The following is a 27,512-nucleotide window of genomic DNA, read 5'->3' as shown; positions in this document are numbered from 1 at the left end:
AACAGGTCATGAAGATGTTCCAGAAGGGCACAAATTAAAAATGATTTAGGGAAATTGCAGCCATTGCAACCCATTTATTTGTGGCATTGTTTTATATGGCTTAAACTTTCGATGCTCTAGGGTGCGTTCATCCCCAAGTGCTATGGTTTTGGTGAACTACCTTGAAAGTATTGAAAATGCTGAACCGCGACCTTGCGCTTCGGCGTACAATAATATAACTCGTTAATAACGGAAGCACGAATGAAACGAGGCCACTTAATTAAAAAAATTGCACAAATTCCGAGAATTGTCTGCTAATGCGCCGCATTTTTATGCCGTTTCTCTTGAGTGTAAGTCTGTTAGAGCCAATTTTATTGGTTTTTCAAAGCCCGGTCCGTCCAATTATCTCCATTTACCCTATCAATCACTTACTTGCGCCAAATCTGCATTTTTTGTAAATGAAGGGCGTAACAAGGCTCAGCATTTCCGTATTTTTTACTGTCCTTGTTCTTTAGTTTTTCATAATTCTGTTCGACCAATTATCTCCATCTACGCTATGATAACGATTAAAAGCGTAATTTCAGCTAAATCTGCATTATTGTGGAAATGCAAATCGTTATACAGGTCGCCATTTTTCGTCATTGTTTTATATTTTTCCTAATTTTTAGTTTCTCAAAATTTTGTTTGACCAATGATCTTCATTTACGATATTATAATGAATAAAGGTGAAACTTCCGCGAAACCAGCATTTGTCTGGAAATGCAGGGCGCTACAAGTTACACGGCCACGGCCGGGCGCTTATCTGGCCTGCGCGAGAAAACGCTAAGATATTTGTTGTGTGCTCACTATCCATAAAAGAAAACGCAGTATCTGGCCTCCCAACGGCTCTTTACCTGGGCGTCGACGCAGCAATTCTGCAGGCGTCGCGACACAATGTTAGGTAGAGTGGGTGATTTAATATTGCTTCATTACATTACCAGATGCGTATTTTACTACCGCACCCCTATTACAAAAACAAAGGTCAAAGCATGTAACCGCACCATCAGAAGAGCTATGACGAGCAGAAAAAATTTAGTACACCATTTCATGCTTGCTATAATTGCCACTCGTGACGAGACAGCTCTTATTTGCAGTACAACCATGCGCCTTACGTGTTAGTTATTTGCAAGCATTTTCATATGGGACACTTTGCACCAATGGCCAAGAATACTTTCGGTAACCAGGCAGAATACCTGTTATCAATTCCGTTTGCATCGATTGAATAAATCCCCGCACTGCGCATCATACTGTTGGAACGGGCACACAGCATGACAAAAGGTTTCCGCTCTTACCAGTGTACTTAAATTCCCGCAAACCATATAGTATTATGCCTCTTTGGTAGAGCGATTCAAAAACGGTGGTCTAAAGAAAGCCACCCGCCGCCGAATGTGTTATTTAAGACTCATGCTTGACGCGCAACAGCATGCAGAATACTTATAAGCCCACGCTTGCACTACCCAGCAGCCCGTGGGTCGTGGCGCAGTGGATATGATGTCTGCCTCTTGATCGCCCCTTGATGTGTTGTAGTAGACCCAGGTTCGATTCCCCGTAGGGTTACGTGAATGTGCTTATGAATACTTTGTGTGTCTTGTATATCGTAGCGTATATTAGAGCATTCACCACGGGGTGCTGGCGTTGGCCTGTCAATGCGGACGAAAAAAAAACGGATAGAACCGATCCTGGCTGAGTGCATTGATTGTTTTTCTTTTTTTTTTTTTGATGAAAAGCAACAAGGCCGCTTATTTGAGGGGCCGTATGATTTGGGGGCCGCTCGTAAGCGGGAATATATTAGCCTAACGGGCTAATAGAAAAATTACGGCAAGCGGCCCGCCGAACACATGGCCCGGGATTTAGGTGGCCTTCTAGTTAGGCGGCCCTCAATATGGCCGCTTAAACGCCGGGCCGCGTGTTCGGTGGGCCGCGTGTTTTGCGGGCCGCTTGTGCTCGAGGCCGCCTGAACTGCCGCTTTATAAGCGGCTTTAAATTGACGCGGCGGCCCGCCTGCATGCGGATCGTATAACCAGGAATTGACTAAGAGTGTAGCAGTTGAAGTAGCTGAGGTCTTTTTAATAAAACCTTCTCTGTCAAATTTATTGTCAGTTTCTCGCGGAAAGTGTTGCGGTCGGCGGCGGAAATAATACTGTCGGAGAGACTGTTGCACGGGGTTATTACATTGGCGGAAAGGAATCTTTTTTCGCAGACGTGCGGCATGGGATGTGTGTGATTGGTCTGCTGTGGTTGAGGAACGGAGAGATTCTAGGCGGGGGTTGTAGTCGAGGGTGTCTTGCTATTGGGTGATAGTAGAAAGAGTGAAGCATGCAGAGATGCAAGATGCTGCGACATGATTCGACACTGGAATGTCGAGTGTTCGTTTTAGTTCAGTGATGCTGGTTTTACGCCAGCAGTTTGACATGATGAAGCGTGCAACACCGTTTTGGATGGATTGTAATGCGCAGGTGAGATAAGCTTGGGAAATAGATAGATGAAGCGTACTCTAATTTAGGCCGGACGTATGCCTTATGTGCGAGTTTTTTTTAAATAGCGGATGATGCGGATTTAAGACTAAGCGGAGAAAGCTAAGCGTGCATGAGGCGTGTTCACGTATTGTTTCAATGAGTAACCCATGATAATGACGATGTTAAGTGAACGCCTAGATACTTATAGCAGTCGGTTCGAGTTATTCAAGTTGAGTTTTTATGGTATGAGGCATTTGTGAGACTGTGCTTACGGGAAAAGGCCCTTATTAAGGTTGAGAGGCATGAGCTATTTTTTACACCATGAAACAGCACTGTCTAGGTCTTCCTGAGGGTCAATGGAATCTCTACTGTTATGAATTGGGTTGAATATGACGCAGTCATCTGTAAAAAGTCAGGTTCTGGTATTTGTGCTGCATGGCAGGTCATTGACATATATTAAAACCAACATGGGGGATAAGGCTGCCTCCTGGGGGACACCGGATGTAACTTGAGAAATGGGAGAGCAATGCGATAACTTCTGCAAGTTAAACTCTGGAGGCTCTGGCGAAGTTTCAAGTGCTCTGGGAGCATTTACATGAATTTTTTTAGTCGACAAATCAATCCGGAAGGGCTGTTTTAATTTTTCTGCATCATCCTTGCCGATTCCCCATGACTTTTCCTTACGTGAACTCCAACGGATTGTCTTGACTGCGTGGCTCGCCGACCGCAAGGATATCAAAATCAGTGGGCCGGCTGTCGGTGGGTGGACTCAATTCGATACAGCAGTAAAAACGGAGTGCGGACAAGATTTGTGCCTCGAAGAATGTGGCTATATTTTGTTAGTTTGCAGACATTGTTAAGCTTAGGAAGGCCGATGAAGTAAAAGAAACTCCACCCTATAGCGCATATGCAATACGTACCTATATTGGCTTCCGACGCTTCACTGACTTCGCTTCTCTGGAGTTGTAAGCCCTATGTGGGTGTGCGACTGGTACGCTTGTAGAAAATTTATAGCCATTTAAAAACATGAGAAGTGTCAGTGAAGTTAGTCTCAGTTATAATGAATTAAAATCCACCGGATCTTTTATCGTAAATCGTGAAAACAACTTTCGGCAAGCACTTTTTCGCAAGGTGAACTAGCAGACTGGTCTGCAGTACGACCACATATTTGCGATCGCTTTTCCTGCCAGAATGAACGTAGTCGCTGGAGATTGGCGGCCAGGGAGAAGCTTACCGCACAAGCATTACTCAAGAAGTGCTCAGCTTACCAGCTCAGAGTGCTGCAAACCAACGAGTAAGCACAATGTAGACAAGACGGAGAGGGCGTAAGCTCAGCGACCCTACGTGGTATTGTGCTGAGGTCCATAACAAAAAAGGCCTCTTGAGTGAGTGGTAACGAGCACTACGCGAGTGGCATCACACTGCGGTGGTTAGAATCCTAGGCGGGGTTGGGTTTTTTTGTTCCCTTCGTTTTTCCTTCGAATGCCCACGCGCATTTTAGGACCCGTTGGGTAGTACAGAGAAAAGGCAAGTGTGCTCCGAATGTGCTGGACAAATACCTCCCACGTGTTTCTCCCGAACCTCCGCACATCTCCGATGGCGCGGATGGCTTCAGCCACAGCGTACGCCTCACCTCGTCTCTTGGCACTGAATGATACTATACTTAATCGCCTTGAGCGGGGCTGGCCGGCTTACCCGGATCATTTTGCAGCCAGCAACATGGCAATAGCTGGTCATGGCGATTCCAAAAGAATTCCTCAAGCGCGATGACAGGTAACACAGGAGGCCATGGACGTGCTGCCCGGAACCGAAACCGACACTGGATCGAACAATTCTCCAAAAAATAAACCACAAGAACTACATTCCTACACATATGCTTGTTTTCGATAGTACTAAACTTTTTCCTAAGAAATAACATTGACACATACGCAAGTGCATGTACCCGAACTTTCAAACCTTGGTCATTGTCCAATCGCTTCGCAAGAAGAGTTTGCGGCGTTTCGCGCCACTTCTGTAGTTGTAGCGACCGCCGCAGACGTCGCGTGATATTTCTTCTTCTTCCAGGCTTTATAAATTAAATACTGCTAGGGCGAGCGAATAAACCATGAAAAAACATGTTATTTGAGCCCAGCTCTGCAATGCAAACATGAATAAAAGTTTGACACATTTATTTCAGGGTCATTTTAATGTAGAATTTATCATATCTGTGGCGCCTTCAATTCGCAGGCACGTAAAATATCGTCATAGCTGTGGTTATTACTGCAGTTTTTAAGATGGGAGTTCCTTAACATGAACATAAAGTGTGGTAGACCGTGGACTGTCGACCAGCGTCCACTTCAATGCAATGTCACAACAGTTCAGACCCGTGACGTAATAAAAAAGTAAGGCGCGATTGGGGCTTTTCGGCGAGCGCCAGGTACAATGCGTCTGAGTTTCAAGAAACGCTGAATAATTTTCCACTGTCGTCTTCCTAGCGCCAGGCCGACAAAGGGTGGGGACACAGCATACTGCTCACACCAACTTCAACTCGTGGCGAACCAACTTCGCGTTGTAGCTACAGGGTGATCAAAATTAAGTCGACAGGTTCTTTTTTTTTTAATTAGGCGCTTAGCTTTACGTTCAGACAACCTCTGCAGTTAGGTTACGAACCCAGGGGGACACAGAATTAGATTGTAATTATTGATGTCGGTGGCTTAATTAACTAAAATTACATAATTAACTTTTTAGTGGCTGCAGTAAATAGGCATGTTTGTATTCAAAAGTTAGACGCAATCATGTTTCTACGAAGTTTCATTTGGCAGAATTCTTCTAGAGCACTCTGCCTCGAGATATTTAACTGCGAAGTTTAATGGCTGTTCGCATGATTACGCATGCTAGACAGTGAAGACCGGTGCAAAGCTCCTCCTTTTTGTTCTGTGTTTCGACAGCGGTTCCGAATACTGCAGATTGTGATAACGCCCGCAAAAACTAAAAGGGTGCCAGTTATCACTTTTTCCTATGCCTCCACCCCGTTTTCAAACTAATGGCGTATTCGGTTGGCCGCTCCTGTCCTCTGGCTCAGATTCGCCAGATGACAAGGCGGCTCGCAATCAGAGCGCGAGAGGCAGCGTACCAACCGAATGCATCCGCAATCTCGGAGCAGCGCGCCTGCAGCGCCACCGTGCAGCCAGCACGGGAAGCCCCCGGGTAAACCCGTGGCCTACGCGATTTGCTGCCGGCGGCGCGCCGCCAGTAGCCGATCGCGGAGGCCACAGTAAACCCACGGCCGGGCTGGAGGAGCGGCAGGCGCGCATGCGCGCTCGCCGCTCCTCCAGTCAGGACGTGGTAAACTGCGGCGTTTTGTGTCACGTGACCCGTCCTCCCGGCCAGATCGCGCCACGCTCTCAATTCGAAGTCAGAGCGGTCGGGAGCGCTCCGAGTCGAAGGCTGACGCTCCGAAAGAACCAACCGAAGGTAGTTCGAGTGCTCGAATTCTACCAACCGAAGGCGCGGCCTCTTTTCAGAGCACTCCAGAGCGCTCGTAAATGCCCAACCGAATACGCCATAATAAACAACGTACACAGCAGGCACGCCGCAAAAGGGAGGAGCTTTGCGCCGGACCTCACTGTCTTGCATGCGCAATCATGCGAACAGCCATTAAACTTCGCAGTTCAATATCTTGGATTACAAATGCGCTAGAAGAATTCTGTCAAATGAAACTGTGTACAAACACGATTCCGCCTAACTTTTCAATACAAACATGCCTGCTTACTGCAGCCAATAAACAGTTAATCATTCAATTTTAGGTAATTAAGCCACCGACAATACCGAGGTTATTAAGCGTAGTTTGATGTGCAGTCACCTGGGCCTTTTGGAAGTGGCTTTAATGCTGCGTCTACCGGTACTACTGGGGCATGGATTTCCTCCAGAGACATCATTGTTGCCAACAAATCCCTTGTACCTTACACCCCGATGGCTGGGGTTTGTTAGTAATTAATCAGAAGTTGCCTACTATTGTCATGGGTGTCGGCAGGTGGGTGCGAAAGGGGCACTCACTTGCACCCCCTCCCCCCCAAAGCAACACCAGTACTCGCCCTCTCCCGCTCCCCCGTGATGCAACGGGTTTGCCTCCCCTCAGACAAGTAATCCCGAAGCCTATGACTATTGTACATATATGACTTGCACAGGCAGCATCCGTGTTGCGGTTATAACTTTTTAATTCAATAATTTCTTTTAAAAAAGAGACACCCACGTCTGCTTCCATGTGTAGATTCGCGTATGCACAAAACCGGCGCACACAACTGCATTTGCTTCCTTTGTTGGATGATGGATGTTTTTGCTTCCAACTTATTAATTTTGCAGTCATCATCAACCCACTTCAAGCACCAGTGTCCGAAACCAGTGCGAGAGCATTGGTTCGCCCGCGCTCTGCAAATTCTAATAGGCCGTACAGGAATAGTCGATTCCAACCGCCGAGTATTCCTGCATAGTGGCTGGAGGAAGTGACAAAAGCAGCAATTAAGAGTACACAACGTTAGGGCTTTCATCACAGTCAAATGGAATACGCATAAAAATGAAGAGATCTCGTAACAATGAGCAAAATGTAACAGAATGCAACTATTACTTGCACTGAATTCTCTTCAGTGTGACACAGGCAAAACTGGGCAACCTGTTCTGTAAAAATCACGGTTACGATCAGGGCCCATGACCGTTTTGTTTTAATTCCCAACTCTATATGCTTTTTTTCTATTCTCTATTATTAGCGTGGAAAAATGTCGCGCTCTATTATTGAAAGTACACATACGTATTTTGTCAGCAAAAGAAAGAGTAAGGGAAGCGACTACTCACGATTTCCAGTAAACATGGAGATCTGCTCGGGACTTGGAAATGCGGTCCGCGCTTGCAAACGTGCTGTTAGCCAAGACGAAAATCCGATGGGGCTGGTAGCTGTAGGTACCTCCACTTTGAAAGTCGCCACAGTCACTAACTTGTCAGAAGAATCAGTCCCTACTGGCTTCGGCTACCTTGTTCCGTCAGCAGCGTCAGCCTTTTCTAAGCCAGATACCAATCTTACCTCGGCAGCCACAAAGTCGAGAAAAAATTTTAAGCGGGAACCCACAGAACACCTTCAAACCACCCACGTAAACAGCTGCGCACACTGGTTGATCCAAAGCCAACGTTTCATGTCCGCAAGGCTAGGCCATGATATATGGCACCCCTCTAGTTGAGTCGTTACTAGAAAAACGGCTTGCTATGACGAGATCGGGTACGCCCTGAGGGCCCTAGCAGCTCTTGTGTCACATGTGGCCCGACAGGGAATAAATTTATCCGGTGATAGCAGACATACCATTCAAGCGGTCTCATCTTGTCCTACCATTCGTAAAAAAATATTCAATAGTGAATCCACTCGCGTTCTTTCTGACTTCGCCAAAATCACATCTCTGCACTTGGCAGATGTTCCCCAAACCGACTAGATAAAGTGCTGTGCATAGTCTTGGCATGTTGGTCACAGAAAATGACGGTGCAGAATATGGGCTCCAGGCAATGCCAGGCGGTTGCTTTCGGAAGATGGCCGACACTGCGGTGCTTCAGACTGAGTATTCATGGTAACTTCTGCGACTACGCAGCTTCTGGGGACGTGACGCAATGCTCCAGCATTGACCGAGGCGTCGCAGCTATCCCTAAACAAGATGAGTCGGTAGCATCGTCTTCGATTAAGGCTTTAACCACGAGAAACACCGCTACGTTTCCCACGTCTCTTCCTTAGCAACGCTGTAACCACTGACTGAGACTAACGAGATTGACTTTCCCGATGACGAAACCCACAGTTACGTTCCACTTCGTAATCCGGAAGTTCATAGCTAGCAGTCACCTAAACAGCCATATCCTGGCTTCCTCTCAAACGTATTTATCTCTTATTCACTCTCCAATTTTGCGTGCCCAGTATTAATAATTGCGTTGCCACACGGTGCCGTTCTTCTGATCAAAGCTGCAGCGGTCTTCACCACGTGGTGCCCTATGGGAGCGATACCTGGCGGTGGTGCGTCCACTTTAGTCCTTGCGGCGTTCCTTGCTTCGGGCATATAGGAGCCGTCCCTGCCTGCAACGTGGACGTGTTCACGTATCCCGCGGTCGTCGCTGCAATCGTGGCCACCGGACTCGCTGGCACCCCTGCGGTGTGTTCGCCCACGTCGCTCCTCGTCGCCGCCGCTGCAGTGCCCACCAGGCCAGAACTGTGCACGTACGCGAGGGCTCCCGTCCGGCGGCCCTGGGCCGGCTTTTGTTTGCCACTCTCTCTACACTCCCTTTACTTTTCTGTCTATTCCCCCTCGCTCTCTTCCCTCTTCGCTCACGTCGAGAGAAGGCTTTATTTTTGCGCCGAGGCCAGCAGCTGATTGCAGCAGCAGCAGCAGCAGCGTGTCGTCCGCCGCCGAGTGAAATCCTTTGGAGCAATCCTCTGCCGCCATATTCTCCGCGCCTAAGCTAGGAGGAGGAGGAGGGTCGAGATTTAGCCGGATTCGGGCCGCATCTCCATTCGCCGCCGCCGCGAGCCCCAAGGTATTGGCGGGGTCTTCCCTGCGGCTTTGGAGCCGGACGCCGCCGAAAGCCCAGCAGCATCTGCAGGGGCTAAAAGAATGCAGAGGGCCTGAAAGAGAAGGAGAGACGAGAAATGTACACAGAGACCCCCGCGAGCCACTTTATGCGACCGAAGGCCCATCCGCCCAATGTGACAGTGACGGGATTTAACGAGACGCAAAAATAACGGCGAGGAATTAAAGGGTATCAAAACAGCTTAGGCCGTTTCGGGGAACCCAGCGTATACAAGGCATCGGCCGCACGGCGCGCCGCGGATTAATGCGGAGAACATTTGGAGTGGGAGACGAACTTCAGAAAACACCGGACAGGAAATATAGGGAAGGCGCAACACAGGAATAAACGAGAAGCTCTCTGCAAAGTGCGGCGACAGTTTCGGAGATGTGCTGCTTCAGGGGGTAGCAGTGAACGAGGAAAATACCTCAGTTCCTTTCAAATGCGTCCGGTGCATGTTCTCGCTTATGTTTCGCAGTCTATATACTTTCTTAGCCATGCTGCGTGCAACTAATCTCCTTACGCTTACGCATCAAACGAGCTAAGTAGGTACAATAATGCGGGAAGCACCTGGGAATCTCGAAAGCAGGGCGACATTTTTCAGAGCAGTATGCAACCCTAATGAAGTTAACAAACTTAAAGAACACCTAATCATTTCTAATCAGTTGTTAATGCGAAAGAAATCAATTCCCACTGGAACGCCGCAGAGAGTTCCGAGATGCGCAGAGCGCCCTGAATCACTTGTGACTGTTGCGCCTCTGGGCTAGAGGAACAGAAGCGGCCGGAGGTCTGTACAGCTGCCGCTGAAACCACAAATTTTCCCTTCGCTATCTACTTCCCCGCTTTTCAATGTATTTCCAAGTGTTATCTAGCAACGCGCGCTTTTTTCTTTATGTTTTATTTCTGAAACACGCGGCCAGCTCCTTTTCATTGGGCACACGTTACGGAAGGTGCCGTTGCAACCGGTAATTGAGTAGCCAGAAGTTTTGCGCCGCGTTTCTGTCACGGCGGCATCTTCTCTCAGTGAGCAACTTATACTTCCGAATTAAAACGACAACCTTTATTTGTAGCATAACAAGAAATACTCATGCAGCTTGACGCCTGTCGGCAAGGCAGACGCATATTATGTGGCTTATCAAAGCCGCATGCCACCTACACAGGAAGCTTCGCAGTAATTAAAATCACGGCAATCTTCTAGAATATTTTAGTCAGCAAAGGTCAGCCACAGGGAAAACAACCGATCCTAACGATTGCACTTTAGGCCAATCACCATGAACACTACCAAAAGAACCTGTTAAAGGGACCCTGCAGCACTTTTTTCAACTTTTTTTGAAATCTTAAATGCTTGCACAAAGTAGTCAACAAACACACCAAGTACTTAGAGTAGGAGGTCGCAACGTACCTCAGCCAAAAATTACTGCTCTATGCCCATCAGATAACTTGGAAACTCGCTTAAAAGATTTTTCTGTCCGGTCTTGACGTTCTTCGACGGCTCAAACTACGTCACTGAGGCCATGTAGCGGCTGTTCGCCGGTTTCACTTCAGTTGCAGCAATGAACGCTTTTCAAAAGCCACTTAAAAAAAAAGCCACAAAAGCAGAGCAGAAATGGAAAGCGTGTGCGGTGCGTCGAGCAAATCACGCAGTGATTTGCTCAACGATAACCCGTGCTGGCGATAACTATAGCTTTCGCAGTGGTTCCCGACGCGCAGGAAAAAGTGAAAGCGCTTATCCAAAGTGTTGCAGGGTCCCTTTCAAACAGGACAACCCGGAAGGTTTCACAGGGCATTGAAACAGTTTGAGATCGTTGTTCATTTTAATGGGCCGCATTGACAGTTGAGAAATCCATACGATTCCTCTTAGCCCCTAATTTAGTTCAACCAACTCCCGAAAAACAACCTCTAGCACCAGTAGAACGGGTTGCTCATTCTCAAGGACAAGACGCACAATTATAAATAAAAATATGGAGATGGTGGTAGTTTTCTAATGTTTCCACAATTTCCAGAATGACTCTAACACTACCTTCCGCGAGCCCTCCAGACATGTTTCTGCAAACATAAGCAGTCGCATCCTCGTTTCTAGAAGCATACTTAAAACGAACGCAAAGGTTGAGCATCGAACACGCCTTTGTTAGCAGATCATTCTCATATTGGAGGCCCAATGGCGAAAGAGCAATGCGCAGACGCATTTCCTTATGCCTTCAACTGACACGGCCAATGGGCTCTAAAACCCGTTTTTCCATCACAAATTATTTCGGGTGCTAAACACGTTTGGAAAAACGCTCTTTAAGCGTGTGGAAGTGCATTTGGCAGGGATGGTATGCCTTGATTGTTCAATTCGGATATCAGTGTACACATGAGAGAATTGCTAGAGTTGTTCCTAACAGTCCTCATGTAAGAGCGTTTTAATTTTTTGTTAAATCAGAGTCTGTCTTGCGTTTATTAGTTCCGCCTTTTCGCGTTACGTCACAATTAAATTGTGTTAGGCTGACATCAGTTATAATCGGCTAGAACTTAAGAACGACAACGATAATGATGATTGCTATTGGTTTCCCCTTTGTAGCAGGATGATGACGTGTCATCTTACCAAAAAGGACTAATATACCTATGTTTTATACTCTTGGTTTAATACTAGCGCTGCTTAGGGCAGACACAAAAATCTTATTAGGCACAAAATACTTTTTTTCCCGTTACAGGTGGTAACTGTCCTAGGCAATATTGCCCTCTCTGCTTTTCGTCCCCCAGCTATCTAATCTTCTAAAGTCCCCTCGACAGCCTTGAAGTTAACTTCTTCGGTGCTACCCTCAAATCCTAGGGCTTTTGGAAGCCGAATATTTCCCTCATATTGATTTGGATGGATACCCTCGCGTTCTAACACTATGTGCCGCATAGTTCCTGTTTCTTTTCCGCAGACTACACATACCACAGCATTTTGTGAATACTTCCCCACAAAGCTATGAGTTCGCAAGCAACCTGCTCTAGCATCAAAAGTAAAGCACTGCCCTAATAATTATCGTAGAAATTTTCCTTTTCTGATGTCCAAATTCTCAGCCCTGTACACCTCTAACGACGTTTTAGCTTCGATTTTTTCTCCAATTATTAGTTTCTATCTGCCTCGCCTCTTTTTTGGTTACCTTGGCCATTTTGTATTATCTACTGTTCTTTCTATATTTGATTCTTAGCCTTCTAGTCTTCCTAAGCCACTGCGCGTCCACGCTTTTCAAGTATAAGTACCTAAAAACCTTAGTTGCCCACGAACGTGGAGCTATTTCTGTCAAACCCCTTCGCAAAACATATTTTACTCTGCGCTTCTCGAAAACCAAACGACGCCCAGCCCATTACTCCTTCTATTGCTTCGTTAGTTGTTTTTCCAGGCATGCCTAAGGCCAAACGGCCTACCGTTCTCTGGTTCACTTCAATGCCTGATAGAACGTCTGATTTGAGGCAGAGTACAACATTCCCAAATGTGAGAGCCAGCACCATTACTCTTTTCTACATTCGTCTCACTACTTCATATTTGTGATACCCCCACAGCACTCCATGCTTCATTATAGCTGCGTTTCGCCTTCCCTTACCCTCAAGCTGCTCCTCGTGAGTTCTTACGTAGTTATCCCCTTCCTGTATCCGCACTCGAAATGTTTGTATTCCTGCACTCTGGGTAATTCGCCATGCTCGTTAGACACTGCGTCAGTGGTGGTGTCATTGAAAACCATTATTCCCGACTTTTCTGCGCTAAAATTTAACCCGAGGTCGGTGGCTTCCTGGCCACTAATATTATGAGCCGTTGCATACCGGTATGGGTATCGGCTAAAAAAACAATGTCGTCTGCCTATAACATTCCCGGAATACGCCACTTCGCCTTGCAGCATATGCGTTAGGTTGAATCCTACTAGACTTTCTTCCAGTTTCTTTTCTAACCGCTCCATGTAAAGCATAAACAGTATTGGGCTCAAAGGGCATCCCTGTTTCAGACTGCGATGGATGTTGACCAGCTGAGCGCGTTTCTGTCCTTCCCTTGTAAGGTGCACTCTATTGTCTTTATAGATTGCTATAAGGAAATGTATTAACTTGTCATCTAAACCCTGGGGTTTCAGCATTCTCCACAGCAGTTCTCTGTTTATGTCGTCATAGGCGCCTTTAACGTCTAAAAATGTAATCCATAATGGTCTATTCTGCGCTTTCGCAATTTCAATGCATTGCGTTGTCACGGCAGTTGCCACTGCGCTTCACCACCGCATCCGTCTGTTCCTGCGTGAGGTGCAAAGCACACTTTTACTGCGAGTATATTGAACGTGACGCGAGTCGTTTCAATAGTTTTTTTAGGCTTAATCTGATGATAAATTACTGAAGCGACGACAAAAAAACTACACGAGAAAAAGCCGGCGATGTCATGCATTAGGAGCAATCTCCTTAAAAATATTCGCCCGCGGTTACATCCGGGCCATCGCTTCGGAAGAGTGATACATTGCATGAACTATTGCAGTTCTCAACTTGTACCTGAGAACAGCCCTTTAAACGAGTACTTCCACATCGAAAGTATTTTTCATGTCTGTTTCACTATATGCGACGCTCGAGCAAGCGACGGTGGCCATTGAACATGAATTTGCTCATGACCAGTGCTCTTGTTGAATGAAGCAGCGGTGGGGAACAATAACACGTGCAGCCTATTGAAAAGAGAAATTAACTCTTTCCTTAGTTGAATCGAACCTGTGTCCCTCGCGTTATGAAACCGGCGTCTATCCGACTGACATATCATCGGTGTTTTTTTTCTTAGGTCCAAGCAAGCACCGCTGTTGCAAACTAATACACAGCAACAAAAACAGACCATTGCACTTAGACATAAAATCACTGTTGCGCTCTGGGATACAGTGCTGGCTGCTAAAATATTTTCATGTTTGTTAACTTTTCCACTTGTGACAACAAGTCTGAAACACATTGGTGTGCCTTTTTCACTTTAAGAAAAAAGAATATGGCCTCTTGCAAACATTCATTTAAAGGGCGCCGAGTGGCGGACTGCCTTCCGACACCTTCGTATACTGTACAAACCTAGTAACATTATTAGAACTAGAAGAACGCTATCATCATTGTGTTCGCCGGAAAAATACCGAATATCATAGGCATAGATTGGCAGATATGTTTTAGCGTACGTTGCAGCCCATCCCAGGACAAAACCCCGTCCCAACAGTCAATGAAAACATGTTCCATTTTTTCAGGTTTTTGCCCAACCAGCATTGTTCATCCCGTGGCATATTTCGAATCTACGTAAACTCACTCTCAAGCACAAATTTCCCATGATTGCTATTTCGGAATCGCGATTGTCGAGCATATACGCCTTTCCGAGTCGAGCATATACGCCTTTCCTTTACAGTTCCGTAGTCGACAACTGGCGTAGAAATATCAAGAAATTTAGTGGCTCTGAGAAACGACCTCAACACAGTGGTGCATAGTTTACCACCGGACGCATCGAATGAACATGGGGCAGCAACTGTGCGGGGCGCTGGTTTATCCTTCACAATAATTGCTGCTTACATTCCGCCTGGACTGCCAATGAATGCAAACCGCCTAGAATGCCTCATTAGCGCCACAACAGGTCCGCGCATTTTGACTGGGGATTTCAACGCTCACCGTCCCTCCTGGCACAGTACAAAAACGACAGTCAAAGGGCGGTGCCCCCTTGGCACTGCTCCAAGGCACAGCATGTCTGTCGTCAACACTGGAGAGCCAACGTTATTCCTGGGCAAGATATCCAGCGCCCTTGATGTCACGGTCGTCTCGTCGCAACTTATTGCTAGGACGAGCTGGACAGAGGATATTGAAGGGCATGGCAGCGACCACGTGCCGACCTATATTTCAGTGGATGGCCTTACGGGTATTCGCCCAGAGCGTGTAATTTGCTGCTCAAACTGGGAAAAATCCACAACTGTGATGGAGGAGTGTGCGGACTCAGTGAGCTCATATGAGTCTTTCGTGGAAACAATGTCAAGAGCTCGGAAGTCTAGCACCAAGGCTCTGAGGTTGCCACAAAAATACAGCGCTTCTGACTCAGAGTTCGGGAGGCTTCGAGCAGTGCGTCGATGAGCAGAAATACGAGCCCGTCGGACGCTAGCCCGTGAGGATATCCGAGCTTCCAGCCGAGCTCAAAGGACATCCAGAGGCGCATGGCTAACCTTTCCAAGCGTGAATGGGAGTCCTTCTGCTCAAAGCGGGACCCGAGGAAGCCGCTTTCCAGAATATGGCATCTGGTTCGAAGCCTGCGGACCCCACCAACTCAACTGCACTCATTTAACTCCATTGCACTCAGCACAAACACGGCTGATCTACACGTTGCGAACGCCTTCTGCATGAAAATGACCATGGCGCCGACACCTCTGCTACCATCATCTTCGCCCCCAAGTAAGGATTCCCCAGAGCTGTCGTTTCCAATGGACGTGCCATTCTCAATGACAGAACTGCTGGCTGCACTGGCCTCCATCAAAAAATCCACGTGCCAAGGTCCCGACGGAGTCACTAATACAACCCTCTCTCATTAAGGCGAAAAGGGGAAAACGTGCATCCTAAACGCTTTTAATCACTCGTGAGAGACTGGCCGCCTAGAGCCAAAATGGAAACACGCTCGCATTGTGCCAGTTGTCAAGCCAGGGGAATTCCAAGTGCCATCGATTCCTACCGTCCAAGAGCCCTGCGGAGCTCTGTAGGCAAGCTGATTGAGAAGATGGTGCTTTATCGCTTGGGCTGGGATCTGTCAGTCAGAAATGTATACCCGCCACAGATGACTCGTTTCCGAAATGGTCGCAGCAGCATTGATAATGCCATCGCACTTGCAACCAGCATCAAACAAGCTAAGTATAGGTGAAACATCATCATTGCGTGTTCCTTAACGTAAAATCAGCCTATGACTGCGTAGCGAAAGACGCTATTCGCTCGGCTATGAAATCTTCAGGTATCGGAGGCCTGATATATGCATGGTTATCAGACTACCTTTCCGATAGGTACGTCTACATGTCCACAGACAGCGGCGACTCAGCACAATACAGAGTGACCCGAGGTGCTCCCTAGGGTGGGGTAATAAGCCCCACGCTGTTCAACATCTCCATTATAGGCATGGACAAATGCTTGCCGCAGTCAGTCGAAATCTCCCTGTACGCGGACGATATCTGCATATGGAGTTCTGGTTGTAACAGGCGTGTGCTACGGTCGAGACCGCAGCGAGAAATAGACCCCATTGCCGCGTTCTTGGCAGCACGAGGATTGTAAATCTCGGCAAGCAAATGTGCTGCGTTGGCTTTCACGAAGCGGGACCTCACGCAGTACGGGCTCACTATTGAAGCAAGGTCATCCTATACGCTTCCAACTATAGGTTTCTAGGGGTGCCATTCGACAGGTCACTCACCTGGCCCCCTCGTGTCCGCAATCTCAAGAAAAAGCTGTCATCAATCGCCCGCATATTCCGTATGCTCTCCAGTAACTCCGGCGCTTGCTCTGTTAACTCTCTCCTTCCGCTTTCCGAAGCGCTCTGCGTTGGCTTCATACGCTACAGCATCTCCGTATTGGTCCCTCTTTCTAAAGGAACGATCAAGGCTCTAGAGTCCATGCAAGCGCAGATCTTGAGGACGTCCACTGGTGTCCCGAAAACTATCTCGACTTTGGGAACACTGATGGAGTGCCGACGCCTGTCACCCTTGGCTGTCGGCACGCAGGAGCTTCTTCGCGTGCAACTGCGGATTGTGGCAAGGCAGCGCGATCACCCCTTAGCGCCAAGTTCGGTCCCTGAAGTGCGTGACTTCCTGCCGCATCAATACCAGCCACCAGCTCTTCCTCTGCACCAGCCTTGGATGTTCCTAACCATGAAAATAGTTACCACAGTGCCCGGAATTTCAAGCAAGGAGCGTATTCTGCCTCAGGGTGGTGAGTTGGGCGAGTTGGTGTACTTGCATCTTGGGTAACAGCGCGAACTAACAGGGGCACAATAAGAAAGAAGTGGACAGGACCAACGCTGCCTGCCGCTCTACAGTTTTCTGCCGGTCTATAGGATATTCTGCCTGCCGCTCTACAGTTTTTTGCTCTTGAATATATCCACCACACATACGGGGTACCCACACATCTGTACACGGACGGATCAGTGTCATCCACATCAACCACGGTCGCGGTGTGGATACCTTCATCTCGCACCACCCTTAGTGCCATCATCAGCCACAAAACCTCATATACGGCTACCGAACTTGCAGCTCTCCGGCAGGCCTTGGCTCATATCATCGAGCAGCCTGCACCACGCGTGTTGGCCATCTTCATGGACTCTCGGGCTGCACTGCAATGTTTGGCGTCTTTTCCGAAAGATTAGCTTGTGCTTTATGTTCATGCTTTGCATCTTGAATCTCGGCAGGTGCGTCATTAAAGAACACTCCAGTGGCGTCTTGCCCATTGCGGTATAACTGGAAATGTGAAGGCGCACGTCGCAGCATACATAGCGCAAAACCAACGTGTACCGCAAGTATCGGTACCATTTTTCCGGAAAGATGCTTCAGCACTTGCATCCAGTGTGGCATAGAGCGTGTAGCGATCTATTTGGACAGACGCATCTCATCATTACGCGCCCCTCTACTCTCTCGACCCGCATTGTAACTTTATCATGCCACCGTATGCGGTTAAACGTAGCATACACGCAACACTACTGTTACAAAATCAACCAGTCCACCTCGCCACTGTGCCCAGACTGTGACTTGCGTGAAGATCTGAAACACCTAATATGTGACTGTGCGCAATTTACTACACAAGTAGTATGTTTCGCAGTGTCTCTAGGCCGGGCTCTCTCCGTAGGGTCCCTGGAATTCTTCCAAATGTGCCTGTCATGCTACAGAAGCTTCAGTGACCCATCTAAAAGCAACAAGCCTTGATCAGACTTCGTAAATAGTTAAAATCATGTGTGTTTCTGTTCATCATTATACTCATCATTGTCCCCGCATTCATCTGGCGTAGCAAGCTAGGCGGCGTAGCTCGGCTAACATCGGCAGACTCATTAAAGATTGTTCTCTCTCTCTCCGTGACATAAAAAAGCCCTTTTCTTGCATCCTTGTTTTTACAAGTAGTGTACGCGGGTGTAGATGAAAAAAAAACACGTTTTACATCCAGGTGCAGCTAGCATTTTTAAACCCGTTTTACCACATCTCGAACTGGGCCAGCAGAGTGAACAATTTAGTACATAGTAATTGGGAAAAACCGTGTTAGAGATATCACCATATAGTCCTTTCCTAAGGATTACGCTCAACTACTCCAACGCAAAACCGTGCGCATCGAAAACGCAACGACTCAACGACTTCTTTTAGAAACCATGGATACTTCCTGGCAGACACAATGTCGTAACAGACAACTCAGGCAATACCTAGCCGAATCTAACTTGGCAAACGGTGTGCAAGAACGGGTCTTTTACATTTTGGCAAAACTGAAAGCGTTTTGCCGACTGTGATAAAAAGAAATGTCTTAAACGTAACCCCCATCACGTACACGTCAAAAGAGATTTGTACGACTCGTCCTCTCCCAGGATGAACCCCAAATAAAAATTGCAAAAACACGATGTAACTTATGGACTTTTGGCCCGTGAACAGTGAAGTACCTGTAACACGTACCACAGTTTGGTCACAATAAATAGGTTACAAACCGTTGTGCGAGCGAAGATGAATAAATCCGCGCCCTTCGACTTCTCTGCCTTTTCACGAAGCTGCAAGGCTTGCCTCCACCAGTAAGGGTCATTGTCGGAATAATACTCTAGAGGAACACCGAGGTTCTTCGCCGGCGTCCTTACACACTTGACGTTTCGAAATACCATCGGTGTTGTAGTCCACTCTCCATGCCAGATGCCCAGGCACTTGTCCCAATTTAGTAGCACATCTTCTAACATAGCAAAACAATTTAACGGTATTAATGGCTCTAGTTACGCTTTCTCGATCTACGGAAACGGTACCAAAATCGTCCGCGTGTGCCAAAACTTTCATTTCAGCTGCATGAAGTTGAAAATCCTTGGCACACTCCATTTTTATTATGCTTAAGCATAATGATTCAATACATATGTAAAAAAGAAGGGAAAGAGGACACCTCCGCCGCACGCACCTCTGCACTTCCATACTCCTTCTAACTACCGTATTTACTCCTATAATATTCGCATTCGCGTCATGATCGCACCCTTGAAGACCACCATAAGACCACCGTGAGGCACCTGATCAAACGCCTTTTCTAGCTCAACCTGTAGCATTGCAATGCCTGTATGCCTCATGTCCCAAATCTCAAGTACAGTTCGTGCCTTGTGTACGTTCGTAAAAATTGACCTGCCTTTTATCCCACATGTTGGATGCGGCCCCACTAATATGCTAATTACAGTCTGTAGCCTTCTAGCCAATATTTTCATTAGTATTTTAGAATAAACGTTTTTCAAGCTTATGGGCCGGTACGATGGAACTTGGCGCAGTTTGGCAATATCTTATGTTTTGGAAGTTAAAGTCGTGCGGTGAGCCGAAAACGACGGCGACAGCGTTTCTAACATAAAAGCTTCTTCTAGAACTGCAGCTAACACACGGGATACATCATGTTTAAAGGACTTATAAAAAGAAGCGCTCAGCCCATCTAAGCGTGGTGACTTTTCAAGGTTTAAATTTAAGGTGACTTTCCCAGGTTTAACGCTATACCGGACACGCGAAAGGTTATTGGCAGAAATCACGTCAATACGGACGTCCCCTCTCCCCCAGCCCCAGAATTTACGCCGTTGACCGAATGTTTCCGACCGCCATAAACGGCCGCAAGCAGAAATAAACTTCCTTGACAGCATGAAATTTGCCTGAAAGCCCAGAACATAATAACAGCTCCAAACAAAGACAGGAACCGAAAATGCAGTGATTCATTTGACCCAAGGCGGTTACACAGCGGCATAGGCGATGTGCTGCTGAGCCCAAAGACGCGGGTTCGATTCCGGTCGAGTCGCCTACTTTCCGTCGCATACGAAAAACGCAGGCAGTCCTGCATCGATATAGCGACATCCCCAGGGGGTCTGAATCCATCCGGAGCCATCCACTACGGTGTGCCTCATAGCCCAAGAGTAGCTCTGCGCGTAAACATTTAAATGGGCATTAGTGAATTGTTTGGTCATTTAAAGATCTAATTAGAAAACGCCAAACCATGGAAATCTCCACCGCGGCTGACGGAATAGAACTAGCCGAGCTTTCGAAGTTAATCACTAAGCGTAAGACCGCTGACATACAGAAGTACAATCTGGGGACGATGGAATATGCTGTGAAGAATGGAGGCAGCTTGAAAGCGGTGAAGAGCCGTTTAGGCGTGGGGGAAAATCAGATGTATGCACTTTAAGATAAGCAAGGCAATTTCATCACAAATAGGGATAAAATAGTCATAGTAGCCGAGGAGTACTATAGAGATCTGTGCAGTAGCAAGGACATCCAGGATAATGCCCAACGAGAAAGTAGTTCAGACGAGATAGACATCCCACCAGTAACGACAGAAGAAGTATGGAAGGCTTTGAAAGAAATGAAAGGGGCAAAGCACCTGGTGAAGATCAGATAACAGCAGACCTCTTGAAGGATGGCGGGCAAATTGTACTAGTAAAACTGGCAAACCTGTACACGAAATGCCTAATGATAGCGAGTGTACTGGAATATTCGAAGAACGTGATTATCATCCTAATCGATAAGAAAGTTTCCATGAAGGACTTGAAAAATTACAGGCCGATCAGCTTACTGTCAGTCGTCTACAAGGTACTTACCAAGGTCATCGCTAACAGAATTTCTGCCACTATAGATTTGAGTCAATGTATACAACAAGCAGGGTCTCGCAAAGGCTATTCGACAATGGACTACATTCACACGATCAATCAGGTGGCAAAGAATTGCGCGGAATATGCCCTTCACATATTTTGAGAAAGCATTTGACTCGGTTGAAACCTCAGCACTCATTCAGGCATTACAGAACGAGCATTATGTAAAAATTCTAGAGGACATTTACAATGGGTCCACAGTTACCATCATCCTCCATAAGGAGAGCAGTAAAATACCTATAAGGAAGGGCGTTAGACATGGATACAGAATCTCTTCAATGTTATTCACAGCATGTTTACAGGAAGTATTCAGAACATTGGGTTGGGAACACGTGGGAGTAAGGGTTAATAGAGCATACCTTAGTAACCTCAGATTTGGTGATGACGTTTCCTTGCTAAGTAACTCAGGGGACGAATTGCAAAGCACGTTTACCGCACTGGACAGAGAAGAACCGTGGGCGTGAAAATTAATATGCAGAAAACTAAAGTAATGATCAATAACCTCGGGACAGCACAGCAGTTTAAGATAGGTGGCGAGGCACTGGAACTGATAAGCAAATATATCTACCTAGCCCAAGTTGTGACTCCGGATCCCAACCATGAGGCAGAGATAATTAGAAGGATGAGAATGGGGTGGGGTGCATTCGTCCGGCATTCTCAGATAATGAATGGCAGCCTACCATTGTCCCTGATGAAGAAAGTGTATGACCGCTGCATCTTACCGGTACTCACCTACGGGGCAGAGACTTAAAGGCTCACTAAGAGGGTTCAGCTTAAATTGAGGACAACTGAGCGAGCAATGGAATGGAAGATGATAGGTGTAACATTAGGGGACAAGAATAGAGCGGAGTGGGTCAGGGAACAAACGCGTGTTAACGACATATTAGTAAAACTTAAGAAGATATGGACGTGCGCAGGGCATGTAAAGCGAAGGCAAGATAACCGTTGGTCATTGAGGGTAGCAGAGTGGATCCCTAGAGAAGGCTGCGTTGCAAGGGGCGGCTGAAAGTTAGATGGGCAGATGAGGTCAAGACGTTTGCGGGAATAAATTGGTCGCAGTTAGCACAGGATCGGGATACGTAATTGGAAATTAATGGGAGAGGCCTTTGCTCTGCAGTGGGCGTAGATAGGCTCTGGTGATGATGATGATGATGATGATGATGATGATGGTGGTGGTGGTGGTGGTGGTGGTGGTGGTGGTGGTCATTTAAGAGTACTTTTAAAATGAGTAACAGGCTGCGACGACTTTGCAAGTGAGCTGCACCTGTAGAGACTTGAAGAAAATTATCAAACCATGACTTAAGACATGAAATGAAATCACTAGACGTGCTCCCACCGCCCAAGAGCAAATGTACCGATGATGTTATTCTTGAATTACAAATTGAAGCCGCTAGGCCAGGGCTCCGCGAAGATAATGACTTCTACAAAATCTCTCGTAGTGTCTGTGAGGCTGTGCGATGCTCAATATCCGGCCGTAATCAGTTATTTTAGTGTAGATTACCTGCATAGGAAGTTTGTGGCTGTTAAAATATGTTACTTGATGTAAAATTGTTTTGTTATTTATGGAAATGAACCCTCAGTTTATAAAAGATGTTGTTTGAAACACAATTTCTCCCTCGGTTCCAATTAAAAAAGCACCCAGTGTCTTCTCTTAAACTAAAGAAAACTACGAACCCTAAACGAAGGACCCAGCCTACATGAAGTGTTCTTGTTTAACCAGGTATGCGTTCCCAATTAAAGAAAGCGCCAGTTGCGTTTTTATTGCGGGTTTCGCGAAAACCCGTAAGGGGCTCAGGGAGTATAGTTGCAGGATTGAAGCTGCTTCCACGGCGATGGAGACGGTATTTAGTTTATCGTAAAATTCCGCCGCGGCAAAGGGCCATTTATAAAACTCCGTTGGCATTACTGCGAGGAAAATGTCGCACACGTGACGCTAACCACTTTCCGGAAATCAGCCGCCTACCCGCCCCCAATACGCAGCCACACCTCTTCGGCCCACGTCTGCTTCTCACGACTCCCAAGCTCCAACATGAAAACCCCGCGGCTCCTTTTTTCCCCTCCGGATGTTGTGTTTCCCCCAAAAAGAACATGCAAGGAAAACTCATGTAAACGCGATGACCACCGCCACGGCGCTCACCGGGCACGCGGAGCTACTTACTTAAAATTTTGGTTCCGGGGCTTTCCAAACTGTGGAGCGGAGGCCAGTACGTGAAGTTAAGTGACCCAATTATCTCTCCTCGTCTTCGGCCGCCGCTTGCACTCCCCACCTTCTTGCCTGCGGTGTCCTTGCCACGAACACCTAGAGAGTCCTGACAGCAGCACAGATTTTTGGAAATTCGATTCATTTGTAGGGCGCTATGACGGGCGAGAGGAAGGAGCCTCAGGCAGGACGACCGTTCGTCGCAAACCAGATTCTCATGTTCTCAAAACCAGATTCTCGCAAGGCAAAACCAGATTCTCAAAACTCATGTTGTCGTCCTCACGCAACTCTAAATAAATGTAGGCCCTGCCGCACCGTCTCATCGGCCGCCTACACATTGATTGTGGGGTTTAACGCGCCGAAGCAATGTAGACGATCAGGCGCCCCCTAGTGGAGGGCTCCGGATTAATTTTCACCACCTGGGGATCTTTAACGTGCCCCGAAATCTCGTACACACGGGCGTTTTTGCTTGACGCCTCCATCAGAAAAGCGGCCGCCGCGGCCTGGAATCGAACCCGCGACCTCGTGCTTAGCAGCACAACGCCTTAGCCACTGAGCCACCGCGGCGGGCGAGATGTTTGTAAATTCGGATTCGTTGTTTCTTCAAAACAATCTGGCTGAGCTCAATTAAAACACTATTTCCTGTAGCACCCCAGCCCAGAGGCACAGACAGTCGACCCTCTCGCTTCCAACTTCACTAATGATCGATAGGTGGTGACAAGCGTCAGAACATTTAATCGGTTTTGTAGTTAGGACCATTCGTTGTGGGACGATTTTTCTACTTTGGAGTTGGGAACATTTGTTCTTAGAGCATTTTTAATGTGACGCCTTACGCCGTTTTCAAAAAAAAAAAAACCTTCTTGATTAAACATGGGCCGTGAAAACCTAGGTGAATCATGAATGTCTTATTTGCAAAAAAAAAAATCAGTGACCCGGACGTGAATCGAACACGCAACCTTCTGATCTGGAGTCAGACGCGCCGCCATTGCGCCACCGGGTCAGGACGTCGGGGTCATTTTAATACAGCAACATCAGCCTCATATTTCCCAGGAAAGACTGTGCATGTTAACGGTCTGCAGACGCATGGAATTCTGCCTGCGTGATCGCGTCTGTTGTAATACTGCTCGTTAGGAGCAACGACTTAAAACCCAGGTGAATCATGAATGTCTTATTTGCAAAAAAAAAAAAAAAATCAGTGACCCGGACGTGAATCGAACACGCAACGTTCTGATCTGGAGTCAGACGCGCCGCCATTGCGCCACCGGGTCAGGACGTCGGGTTCATTTTAAAACAGCAACATCAGCCTCATATTTCCCAGGAAAGAATGTGCATGTTAACGGTCTGCAGACGCATGGAATTCTGCCTGCGTGATCGCGTCTGTTGTAATACTGCTCGTTAGGAGCAATGACTTAAAACACAGGTGAATCATGAATGTCTTATTTGAAAAAAAAAATCAGTGACCCGGACGTGAATCGAACACGCAACGTTCTGATCTGGAGTCAGACGCGCCGCCATTGCGCCACCGGGTCATGACGTCGGGGTCATTTTAAAACAGCAACATCAGCCTCATATTTCCCAGGAAAGAATGTGCATGTTAACGGTCTGCAGACGCATGGAATTCTGCCTGCGTGATCGCGTCTGTTGTAATACTGCTCGTTAGGAGCAATGACTTAAAACCCAGGTGAATCATGAATGTCTTATTTGAAAAAAAAAAAATCAGTGACCCGGACGTGAATCGAACATGCAACGTTCTGATCTGGAGTCAGACGCGCCGCCATTGCGCCACCGGGTCATGACGTCGGGGTCATTTTAAAACAGCAACATCAGCCTCATATTTCCCAGGAAAGAATGTGCATGTTAACGGTCTGCAGACGCATGGAATTCTGCCTGCGTGATCGCGTCTGTTGTAATACTGCTCGTTAGGAGCAATGACTTAAAACCCAGGTGAATCATGAATGTCTTATTTGCAAAAAAAAAAAATCAGTGACCCGGACGTGAATCGAACACGCAACCTTCTGATCTGGAGTCAGACGCGCCGCCATTGCGCCACCGGGTCTTTTTTTTTTCTTTATTGCCGGTTTCAAACAAAATCCAGAAACAACGGTACATATGATAAAATCGCTGACTTCACTCAAGCCAGCGCTACATAACAAAAAACGGGGCATAGACAATACCTTTTCAAATTCATGCAACCATTCAGGAGTACATTTCTGACTCTTCCACATTTCTACAATACGTTGGGCACTCTCACAGAAATACTGCCTTGCTGGCCTTCCGTCTACGTCACAGTGCCGAAACGCCATTCGAGACCTCCATATTCCGTGGAGGACAAGCAAGATCACTAGGTCGTAAGGCACTCCATTATCGTTTTGCACTGCCAGAAACCGGATGCCATAAGGGCTCAACGGAAACTCCTTTTTTAATGTTCGCTGAAGAACGTCCCACAAAAACACCCCATCCCAACAATCCAAAAAAACATGTTCCACCGTCTCGGGCTTTTTACACAAAGAACAGTCGACACCCCATGGCACAAACAGACCCTTTTCCAACATCCATGTTTTAACTGGTAAAACTCCACAGTGCAGTTTAAAGAAAAATGTTTTAACACCCGGGGGAATGGCCATAGCTTTTACACGTTTCAAAACGTTCTGCCCGGGGCCCACCGGAAACATGGATCGGTATAAAGGAACAGGAAAACAGATTTCAGCAAGGTCTTTATACAGCTTTTTCTTCGACACGGCACTCAAGTACTCCATAGAGAACCGTACACAAAGAAATTGTGTCGCTTGAACAACTTCTTTTAAATACCCGTGTACTGCCCCATTGCAGCTTTGACAAGACGTAACAATGAATTGGGGCAATAGCCTGCCTAACCTGACTTGAATAACGGTGCGCAGGAATGGGTCCTTTACCTCGCGCAAGAAATAAAAACGATTCACAACTTGTCTCAAAAACAGATGCGAGAGCGATAAACCGCCTTCGCGAACTCTTCGAAAAAGATTCGTCCTACTTGTCCTTTCCCAGGACGAGCCCCAAACAAAAACAGCACAAACGCGATGCAGCCGCTGAACATTGGCGCGAGAACAGTGAATCACCTGCAAAACGTACCAAAGTTTCGCGAACAAAAATATGTTGCACACCGTTGCGCGCGCAAACATCGACAGCGCACGCCCCTTCCCTTCCAACTTTTCCGCTTTATCACGCAACGCAGTCGTCTGGCTTCGCCAGTACGGGTCGCTATCTCTGTAGTTTTCAAGTGGAACGCCTAAGTATTTGACCGGCACAACCTGCCAGTTCACACCTTCAAAGACAGTAGCCGTTACGTCCCAATTGCCATGCCAGAATCCCAAGCACTTGCTCCAATTTACCGAGCTCCCAGTATATTCACAAAACGTCTTAAGCAACGCAACTGCAGTACTAATGCTTTTTCTGTCACGACAAAATAAAGCGATGTCGTCCGCGTATGCCAATACACGTACCTCGCATGCCTGCAACTGGAAACCATGGATACTATGGCTGTTTATTATGCTAGCGCAAAACGACTCGATGTACAAACAAAACAGTAAAGGGGACAGCGGGCATCCTTGCCGTACTGAACGCGTGACATATATTGGGCGGCTCACTGACTTATTTATTACCAGCCTTGTTGAACACTCCTTATACGCCAGTCTTACGCCCTCCGTTATTACTTTCCCTGGGTTTACTTTTTCCAAAATAGTATAGAGTAGCTCATGAGAGACCTTACCAAATGCCTTCTCAAGGTCTATTTGCAGCATGGCTACAACCTCATTCATGCCGTCACAATACTCGAGAATGCTCCGTGCTATGTGTATATTACTAGTTATAGACCTTCCTTTTATTCCACATGTTTGATGTTCGCCTACTATGTCTATTATCACACTCTGTAACCTCCTTGCTAAGACTTTCATTAATATTTTATAATCTACATTCGTCAAAGATATCGGCCTATACGCAGTTACTTTTCTGAGCTCTTCTTTTACATCTGTTTGGGGTATGAGTACAGTGCGCGATTGTGAGAACGAAGAGGGCAGTCTTTCCAGTGTGTAGGCTTCTGTGTAGAGGTCACATAAAACTGGACTTAGGTTATTGCGGAAAGCTTTGTTGAACGCCGTGCACAACCCGTCAGGGCCTGGAGACTTTCCCGGACTTAATTCATCGATAGCCTTCTCAACCTCTTCCACTGTAATTGGTACTTCTAAATTTTCTTTCACCTCTTCATCTATCGTCGACAAGAAATTTAAAAAATTGTCCTTAAATCGTTCTAAGTCTACAGGTTGACACGAAAACAAACCATCATAAAACTCACAAAAGGCATAGCTAATTGCTTGTTGTTCATCAAGAACCTGCCCTTTATACTCTATTTCCGCAATAGAATTGCGGGTCGCGTATCTCTTTTCAGAGCTGAGTGCTCTCTTTGTAGGGGCTTCCCCAAACATGAACT

At 46.9% G+C, this 27,512-nt stretch overlaps 5 non-coding genes across 5 annotated transcripts; all 5 read right to left on the bottom strand.

Annotated features, from left to right (window-relative positions):
• Positions 1 to 23,978: 23,978 nt before the first annotated feature.
• Trnaw-cca (transfer RNA tryptophan (anticodon CCA)) lies at positions 23,979 to 24,050 on the bottom strand. Its single transcript has one exon. It is a non-coding gene; the product is annotated as a tRNA-Trp (tRNA).
• A 196-nt stretch (positions 24,051 to 24,246) lies between these two features.
• Positions 24,247 to 24,318, bottom strand: Trnaw-cca (transfer RNA tryptophan (anticodon CCA)). Its single transcript has one exon. It is a non-coding gene; the product is annotated as a tRNA-Trp (tRNA).
• Positions 24,319 to 24,507: 189 nt separating this feature from the next.
• Trnaw-cca (transfer RNA tryptophan (anticodon CCA)) lies at positions 24,508 to 24,579 on the bottom strand. Its single transcript has one exon. It is a non-coding gene; the product is annotated as a tRNA-Trp (tRNA).
• Positions 24,580 to 24,770: 191 nt separating this feature from the next.
• On the bottom strand, positions 24,771 to 24,842 carry Trnaw-cca (transfer RNA tryptophan (anticodon CCA)). Its single transcript has one exon. It is a non-coding gene; the product is annotated as a tRNA-Trp (tRNA).
• Positions 24,843 to 25,034: 192 nt separating this feature from the next.
• On the bottom strand, positions 25,035 to 25,106 carry Trnaw-cca (transfer RNA tryptophan (anticodon CCA)). The gene has a single exon. It is a non-coding gene; the product is annotated as a tRNA-Trp (tRNA).
• Between the last annotated feature and the right edge of the window lie 2,406 nt (positions 25,107 to 27,512).

The sequence above is a fragment of the Haemaphysalis longicornis genome, unplaced genomic scaffold (assembly GCF_048455015.1).
Source record: "Haemaphysalis longicornis isolate Haplotype H1 unplaced genomic scaffold, Haemaphysalis longicornis Haplotype H1 scaffold_1, whole genome shotgun sequence".
NCBI lineage: Eukaryota > Metazoa > Arthropoda > Arachnida > Ixodida > Ixodidae > Haemaphysalis > Haemaphysalis longicornis.
Note: the sequence above shows the minus strand (reverse complement) of the source record. Positions and strands in the feature narration are given on the sequence as shown.